Here is an 8,253-nt window from a genome sequence, read left to right on the forward strand (position 1 = left end):
ACTCTGGACACAAAACGACCAATGCAGATGTACCATGCAGTGGATGATTTAAAGTCTGAATTTTCTACACCTACTAGGATACAAGCAAGAGCTTTACATTAGTGAAAGCAGGAGCTTTATGATTTTCAGAATGTCCCCTAGACTTACAAGGGCTACAAAAACACAAGACAAAATGCTTCAAGATTTTAGACAAATTTAATTATAAGAATGCCTAGAATTGCCAACTGGGATCAGCTCTTTCCATTGTGCTAGATATATATTGCAAATTTATAATTGATTTAAGGTCTTTTCAACCCCCAAAGGCATAGCATAGCCAGCTGATCTGACAAAAGGTAGGAAAAGAAGGAGGTAGAGACCCAGGGCAAAATAACACTACACAGTAAGAGAGTCACTGGTGCAGCTCAAATCACCCGTAGCAATAAAAGAAAATAAAATGCTTTTAAATTTATTACTTATTAAATTGCTTTTGCTCCCTGGAGTGGCATCTAGTTTACTTAGCTATGAAATATAAAAAGGTCCCAACAGTGCATTTTGAAGCTCTCCAGCAGCACTCCCAAAACAATCTGTGAGTTAAGTATGTGACCTGGCACACAATTTTTACTAGTGTAACTCATTTCCATTTTATTATTCATGCTGGGCAAAGCTTTCTTGACATCAAGTGGGTGAAAGTCACCCCAGAGCACACACTTCATACACAGGCACATATACAGAACTCCAAACACACATGAGCGATACCGTACTCAGATAGAAGACGAGCGTTCACCAAGATTTACCAAAACAGCAGCTGAATCTATAGTTACTGCACTTTGTATCAGTCTAATGCACTTCTCTCTCTGCACACCAAATTCAGATGCAAATGCAGGGTTATTTCTCTGCAGGAGTGAGCGGGCTGAACACTGAAGAGGTTTTGCCCAGTCACGATTTCCAAAACAGCTGTCAGTACAGTCAGTGAAATGAGAGAGGAATGTCACTGGGACATAAAACCAGTGCATCAGCAGGAGTGGAGCAGGAAGACCAGTAGCCTCAGAAGCAGAAGGTAGAGGAGTCGAGCACCCAGGAGCACCAAAGCACAAGGTAGAGGAGTCGAGCACCCAGGAGGACCAAAGCACAGGGCATGGTATGCACCCACTAAGCCATATTCAAGACATGATCCGATGCCTACGTACACGCGCATAAGAGCACACTATACACACAGACAACTTAACCTTCAACAAGGCCATGCAATTTCTTTTCTCATTTTAAGGAAACTAAACTCCGAAAATACCAAAACAATCATCTCTGCTTCCAGTTCACAGAGCCCCCACCCGTTTTGCTAACGCACACACAGTGATCCAAAGAGAGGGCAGCTTCCCCTCCCCAGGCACCCATTTAAAAACTCCGAATCAACAATAAAACCCTTTTACCCCGAGCCATGCAATCTTCTTTCCAGAGTGTTTTTCTGCTCTATTAATTTCTGTTGTCTCGCTGTGCTCACACAGCCCTCCTCCTCCCCCCATCCTCATCCTCCTCCTATTTTTTTTTTTTTACTTTGTGGACTGACTCACATTGTGATAGGTCAACATCCAAAATCCAGTCCCTTTTTTGGAAAGGGACAGGAAAAAGAGAGACAGAGGGAGGGAGAGGAGGAGGAAGAGGGATGTTCCCCAACCTTCCAACTGCTCCTTTGAGAGGAGGATCAAGCACATTTGGGTTATGCGCTGCGTCCCTTCCCCATATTCCCACCCCACACGAACCAGTCAAGCCCTCTGCTCCCAGGGGAGAAACACAGAAAGACTACAAAGACATTCTGCAACTGGCAGAGGGGAAAGAGACTCAAGATGAAGGACGTGTTGCTAACGCTTGTGTCTGGCCAGACAGAAGTTTGATATCGTTTTCCAAATTCTCAAGAACAAAGTCAAATCAGGACTTATTCCACTACCACTCTCATACATCCTTCCCCACCTCCAAGTGGAGGCAACAGTTTTAAAGTTGCCACAGGGTATAGTTACTCTAAGAAGAATCAGAAGTCAAACTCTACAGCAGGATCGAAAGCCACTGAACTTGCAGCAGTCACTCACGAAGGGAGGTTTTTTTTATATTGGAGCATACTTTTCCACACAGAATATAACATAGAGAATCTATCAGATCAGATTCATACTTAAATTTAGCAAGTAAATGTGCTGGAAGAAGCCAGACATCTTATCATAAGCCTAGGGAACTGTGCAGCAATGCATATGAGTGAGATGGCACATCTGACTTCCTTGGCAATCACTGATGCAAATATGTAGCAGTGATGAGCACTGCAGAAATAAAAATGGTGATTCTCAACAAAGCACCCAAAGCCGCTCACTACGAAGCCATTCTGTAATTGCTAAAATAACATCTGATCTGGGCTTTTTTTGTTTGTGGGTTGTTGCTTTTGCTGAACTCATAGAATAGTTTGGGTTGGAAGGGACCTTAAAGCTCATCCAGTTCCAATCCCCCTGCCACAGGCAGGGACATCTTCCACTACACCAGGTTGCTCAAAGCTTCATCCAGCCTGGCCCTGTACTCCTGGAAGAGGAGAGTTCCTCCCCACACAAAAAATGCCAAGCCCTAGATATATCAGCATTACAGCTTTGCCAGTTAAAGAGTGAGCCCAGACACAGCACTTCCCTTACAGAAAAGCTGCCTCTGGAAGCTCACAGGCAGAGAGCAATGCCTGGGGGAGGAAATCACTCACTCTTGCTGGCTAAAGCACAGCATCAGAGGGAGAACCTTACCCAGCATCCTCCTCCGAAGGCTACTGACACCACAGCAGTGGCTGGAAGTTGCTCACCTTTTCCCGACTCGGCACCAAAGCTGACCAGAGGTTTGCAGAGAAGTCACCAATACTGTCAGAAGTTGACAGATGCCAACAGCTACTAACCCACAGTTGAGTCAGCAACAGCCATGTCTTTTCCCTATACACACAGGGGCACATCAAGCATCCACCTGAGAGGAAGTGTGCTTAAAAAAAGTCAAAACTTCAACCCAGTTTTTCCTGGACACTGTACCATTAAATTACCCAGTTGGATGAAGTTGCCTAAATGGGAATTTACATGAATAACTTCTAGCTGAAAACTCTGCTGTGAAATCAGTGCCATCACAAAGCCACTGGGACAGGGGAAAGAAAGTCTGAAAGTCAGGAGAGTTTGGAGGAGCAGAGAGGTCACTCCCAGCTCCCATGGGACCATTAGCTGCAAATAGCTTCACCCACCACTAATCAACCTTTCCTGGCACAACTGGCAAGAAGGAGAGATGTGATGGGCCGTGAAGAGAAATTCACTCTCTTCTAATCTGCCTCCTCAGGCAACCGGTTTGGCCAGGTTCATTTTCAGTAACCTGGACAGACAGAGGCACAGCTACTTACAACTCCTGCTGCCTGGGCTGTGTCTGTGCTGGAGACGACCAGGCAACTGCAGGCTCCCAAGCAATCAGCTCAGCAGCCTCCAATAGCACCTATGTCATGTTTCACAGCCTGCAGAAGGAACAATGGGCCAGCAAGGTCAGCTTTTAAGGTATTACTTCATCTCCTCTCCTTCTCATAAACCTCACCACTGAACTAGATAACATGCTGCAGTCATTTGCTTCGCTTAACCAGAGAGACCTTTTTCTACCTTATTGCCACAGAGTTGATCAGAGGCCAGATCTACAATATACCCAGGCAGAGAGGAATGCTTTTGGGTTACACACAAAAAAATTGAGGCTGTGACACCATGTCTCTATGCTCTTGGTCAGTCTCCATTATACAACATCCTCAAATAGCTGATCCTTTCAGTATCATCAAACTCCCAGGCACTGTGACTGTAAGGTAATAATAGCAGTATTCCCATCCTTTCAATTCAGAGACATACTTGAGGGTGGGGAGACAAATGTCCATATACTCCATGGGTTAAAGGACATTCGGTGCTGCAGGTAGAGTGCGTAAGTTATTTCCTTTTTCAGGTTTCCTGTAAATTATGTCTCTTGAGGGCTTTAAAGACCTGGTCACACAGCTTTTGGGCAGCTTGTCTAGACACTGCATTTTCCCTGGACACAGCTTGCTTGTGTTGCCTTCCCAGATGTGGTACTTACCCCATCACGAACAAAAACCCCATGGAGGTTGAGCTGATTTTTAAAGACTAGAGAGAATCTGGCTATAAGAAAGTACTCCAGTCACCTGCCTCTTCCTAGAGGAGGAGGACTCCGAGGCAAGATTCCTGGAGGACGGCTGCAACTCACTGCTTCAGCTGGCAGAATTTCACCTCCAAAACCTTCCTGGGGAATTGCTACTCTGACAACATGTCCACTTGCTCTCTCCCAAAGTAGTCCATAAGGGGGGGGAAATGAAAAGGGGCGCGAGGTGGGGAAGGAAAGAAAAAAACCCCACTGTCCTGGGTTCAGCAGTAGCAGTCATTTTTTCTCCTTCTTAGTAGCTGGTGCAGTGCTTAAACCACGACACCCACCAACACCAAAAGCATTTCAAAAGGGTGTTTCCTTCTTTACAGTTATTTTAGCTAAGTGTTTTAATCCATCTTATCACGGTGTCAAACCGCTTTCAGAGCCCCAAGTGTCCTGATAGGGTGTAATGTCTTGGCAGGAAACCGCTCTTCCACCACAAGAAAGCAAAGCCCAAAGAGTTTGGGAAGAAGCGAGAACAGCACACAACACACACACCGCTTCAAGCCAACAGATGGGCAAGTCAGCACACAAAAATCAAATCCGACGCTATTCTCCACAGCACCTCAATTTTCCAAGGCCTCAGTGAGCACAATCAATCAGAAGCTCTAAAACAGAGACAAGCTTCTGCCCCCAGTTCTGGCTGCTCAATAACAGCAGCGGCTTTGCTACACGGATAGCGAGCAGCAGTGTGTAGTAGGAAAGCTCTACTGTACAAAGGTTAAGTGCAGTTTCTCTCTGAGGCTGTACTATTTATTCTCTTGATACTGCAGATAGCCCAAGCTGTACATTCACCACTGCTTTACAACGTGGGGCTCCTCAATTTTAGCCTGAAAACCCCATGAAAACTAGTCATAGTTTTCACTAGCCCTTCAGAATCAACAAGTCAGGGAGTCCCCATTCCTGGAAGTGTCAAGGCCAGGGTGGATGGGGCTCAGGTTGGCCTAGTGGAAGGTGTTCCTGACCACGGCAGGGGGTTGGAACTGGATGAGCTTTAAGGTCCCTTCAAACCCAAACCACTCTGTGATTCTATGATTTGCAACTTCATTTGCAACTTCATTTGCAACTTTTATCTTTGATACTTTGAACAATGCAACACTGGGCTCTTGAAGCAGCTAGGACCAAATAACAAACATCTCCTGAGGAATTCACTGCTCCACCAGCCATAGCTGCAAGAGCTCAAATATACCCTTTGAGCTGCTGGAAAATGAAACAGGCACTTCTGCTAGAAGGAACAGGCAAGAGCTCATCTCCATCACCACAAATATAAGCCAATTAAATACAGACTCAAAACAGGAGGGGAAGAGGGATGAAAGGTAAGTTCCATCACATGGAAATTAAAAGATTGCTGTCTAAAGTCAAATATGATTATTAGATGTTTTAGTTAACTCAGCAGTAGAACTGGGTAGAAAAATGGACTGACATTTGGGGGCAGGAAGGGAGGTGTTTTAGAAGTTATTTTAATTACGAGTCAAGAAAAAAATCCAACCCACCCTTCCTTTATCCACAAGAACAGAACCTTAACCCCACAACTGCAAACCACAAAAGCTCATCTCCCAGCAGCTACCAGCAAAGGGGCAAACAAGGTGACAGAGAACAAGGCAGACTTCTAGCTGGATTCTGTCACACCACTAGAAACCAGCCAGCTCAGAACGGTTTCGTTACGTCACACCACCTAATCACACTGAACTTTATTTTCTGAACAGCTTGTACGTGTTTAGGAACCTTCCCCTTCTAACTGCCACGTGTCCCAAGGAGACAGGCAAATGAAAGCAGAGGAGATGCCCGAGTGACCGGGAGACGTCCTTCCCATTGCCCCACATTTCCAAAACAACCCATTCAGCACTCTGAACTGATTGCAGAGACCCGAGAAGAACATTTTACAGCAATCACTCCTGCTCCAGATGCAGGGGGAGCTGCCTGCTGCATACACGCCACCTCAAGTTTACAGCACAACCATAAAAACGATGGTGTTAAGGACTTTAAAACTGCTCCACCAGACCAGAGCAGATTCAAAGCACATTTTCTTGGGGACAATGGTGAAAACAAGAGCCTGAAGGAGGCCTTTGTGGAATACCTTCACCATAAGAAAAGCTGTCCCTAAAGCCCTATTGTTTAGTAGTTAGCCAACCTCCTAAAAGCCTGAGAGTTTACTTTTTTCCCAAAGTAACACCCAAATACAAACCTTCAGTATTAGAAACCTGAATAACATGAATGTTTCTAGAGAAATCTCTGGTCCCTTTTAGGGAGGTTGCTAAGCTCTTTGACTCAAGGGTAACTTCCAGCAGCACAAGTTCAAAGGAACAGCTAAGGAACAGCTTGTGTTCAAAAAGCCAAAGATTTATTAGCGGGATATGCTTTATTACATTTTCATCGATTGTTGTCTTTGTCTCATAGGACAGGAAACAGGCTTTTCTATTCATCCTATTACCCTTCACTCGAGTATTGATCGATGCCTTCTATTTCTCTCTTCAGCAGAGGTAAACAGTCTTCTCTCTGGGGAAGCCTGTCTAGGTCTTCAATAATTACTCCTGTTCAAGCTCCTTATGTGGCAAGAACAGTTTCAAACTTTCTGCAAGCAGGAACCATCTTCACTATTTCCTCCAGACCTCCCACTCCTCCTCCTCCTCTTGACAGCTTCACAGTGTTTCAGGCAGCTTTCATAGCCCAAAATCACTCCAGTCCCTTTCCTGGATCACAATTAACCAGAACCCAGGCACGCACATGTTCTTCCAAAGCCCTCCTTCCACTCCACACTGCAGTTGCCAAGACTGAATTAGCCCTTCTGGAGCCATTGACATTTCAAGCCACCGTGATCACCCAAACAAGACCCATCATAATTCACCCACGACACAGGAGCACAGTAACAGCCTCCTCACACACCTACCACACACCCATGGTGTCCATCAGCCCATCCAGCCTGAACCAGCAGAGGCACAGCAAACACAAACCTGGTGCCCACTACCCTACTGGAGCCAACCAGACCCTTGCAGGCGATGACACCCACTTAACGCTGCTGCGAAGCGTGACAGCACCGTGCATGTGTGTGTGTGCACAGGGAGATGGAGCGGGCTGCAGCAGGGACATGCTGGGGAGAAGGGGGAACCGTGTGGACTACGTGAAGGGGTGGGGGGCTGTGGGGGCTGCACTGGGAGCTTGTGGGGCGGCACGGGGGGTACGTGTGTGTGGATGAAGGCCACACGGGGGGAACGTGCGTAGCGGGGGCAGGCTGTGGGGGCCGCGTACGTGGAGAGGGAACATCGGGGGCCGCGCACGGGGAAGAGGAGGGGACGGGGCACACGCACCGGGGGAACGTGCGCGGGCTGCGCGGCGGAATGGGGAGGAAGGCTGAGGGGGGGCCGCACCGGGTGGTGGGGCGGCGGGCACGGGGCTGCGAGACCGCGCTGGGGGCACCGTGCGGGCCCCGCTGGGCAACGGGAGCAGGCGGGACTGTGGGGTGGGAGAGCGGGGGTCGCGACCGCACCGGGCCGATGCGGGGCGGAAGGTGAGTCTGTGGGCGCCTCACCGAGCACCCCTCCCCGCCACCGCGGCCCCTCAGGCCCCCGCCACGTCTTACCTCGCGGCGGGCGGGGCTCGGCTGGTCCGGTCCCAGCCCGCTGGGGTGAGGAGCGGTGGGGTCGGGTCGGGCCCTGCCCCGCTGCCCCGCGGGCGGGCGGGCGCCGGCACCGGCGCGGGGGCGCTGCGGGCCTCAGGAGCCCATGGCGACGCCGGGCCCACCCCGGCCCTCCGCGCCTGCGCACGGCGCGCCACGCCCACTCCCCGAACAGGGTGACGTAACCGCCCGGCTCTTAAAGGGGCAGCGCCGCGCAGCCCGCGGCGGGGAGGGGCTGCTGTCCCGATCCGAACCGAGACGGGCTGCGCTTCCCTGGGGTGTCCAGTGATCCAGCGGCTCTTCCCACCCCCAGGCCGGCTATGAGCAGCGCTGCCCTCAGGAAGAGCCCCACAGGTAATCTTCACCTCTACCTCAGAGCCGTTTTTCCACAAATTCCAAGGAAAAACGTAGCTGCAGGCATTGGAAACCAAAGCCATACCCTTGCTCAAGGTAGAACAAGGGATTTTCAATCTAAAAAAAAT

The 8,253-nt window shown here is 48.9% G+C and overlaps 1 protein-coding gene across 4 annotated transcripts in view; it reads right to left on the reverse strand.

Moving 5' to 3' along the window:
- Positions 1-7,954, reverse strand: part of TMEM184B (transmembrane protein 184B) — a 30,578-nt gene extending 22,624 nt beyond the window's left edge. The window contains exon 1 of one of the 4 annotated variants that reach the window (XM_030478158.1): positions 7,736-7,954. The gene's annotated coding sequence lies outside the window, so the exon portion shown is untranslated. Of the gene's footprint in view, positions 1-2,797; positions 2,896-3,371; positions 3,483-7,735 lie in introns of those variants that run through there. The other 3 variants (XM_030478162.1, XM_030478160.1, XM_030478161.1) reach the window with 3 other exon arrangements.
- Positions 7,955-8,253: the final 299 nt, after the last annotated feature.

This window comes from Strigops habroptila, chromosome 3, assembly GCF_004027225.2.
Source record: "Strigops habroptila isolate Jane chromosome 3, bStrHab1.2.pri, whole genome shotgun sequence".
NCBI classification, from domain to species: Eukaryota; Metazoa; Chordata; class Aves; order Psittaciformes; family Psittacidae; genus Strigops; species Strigops habroptila.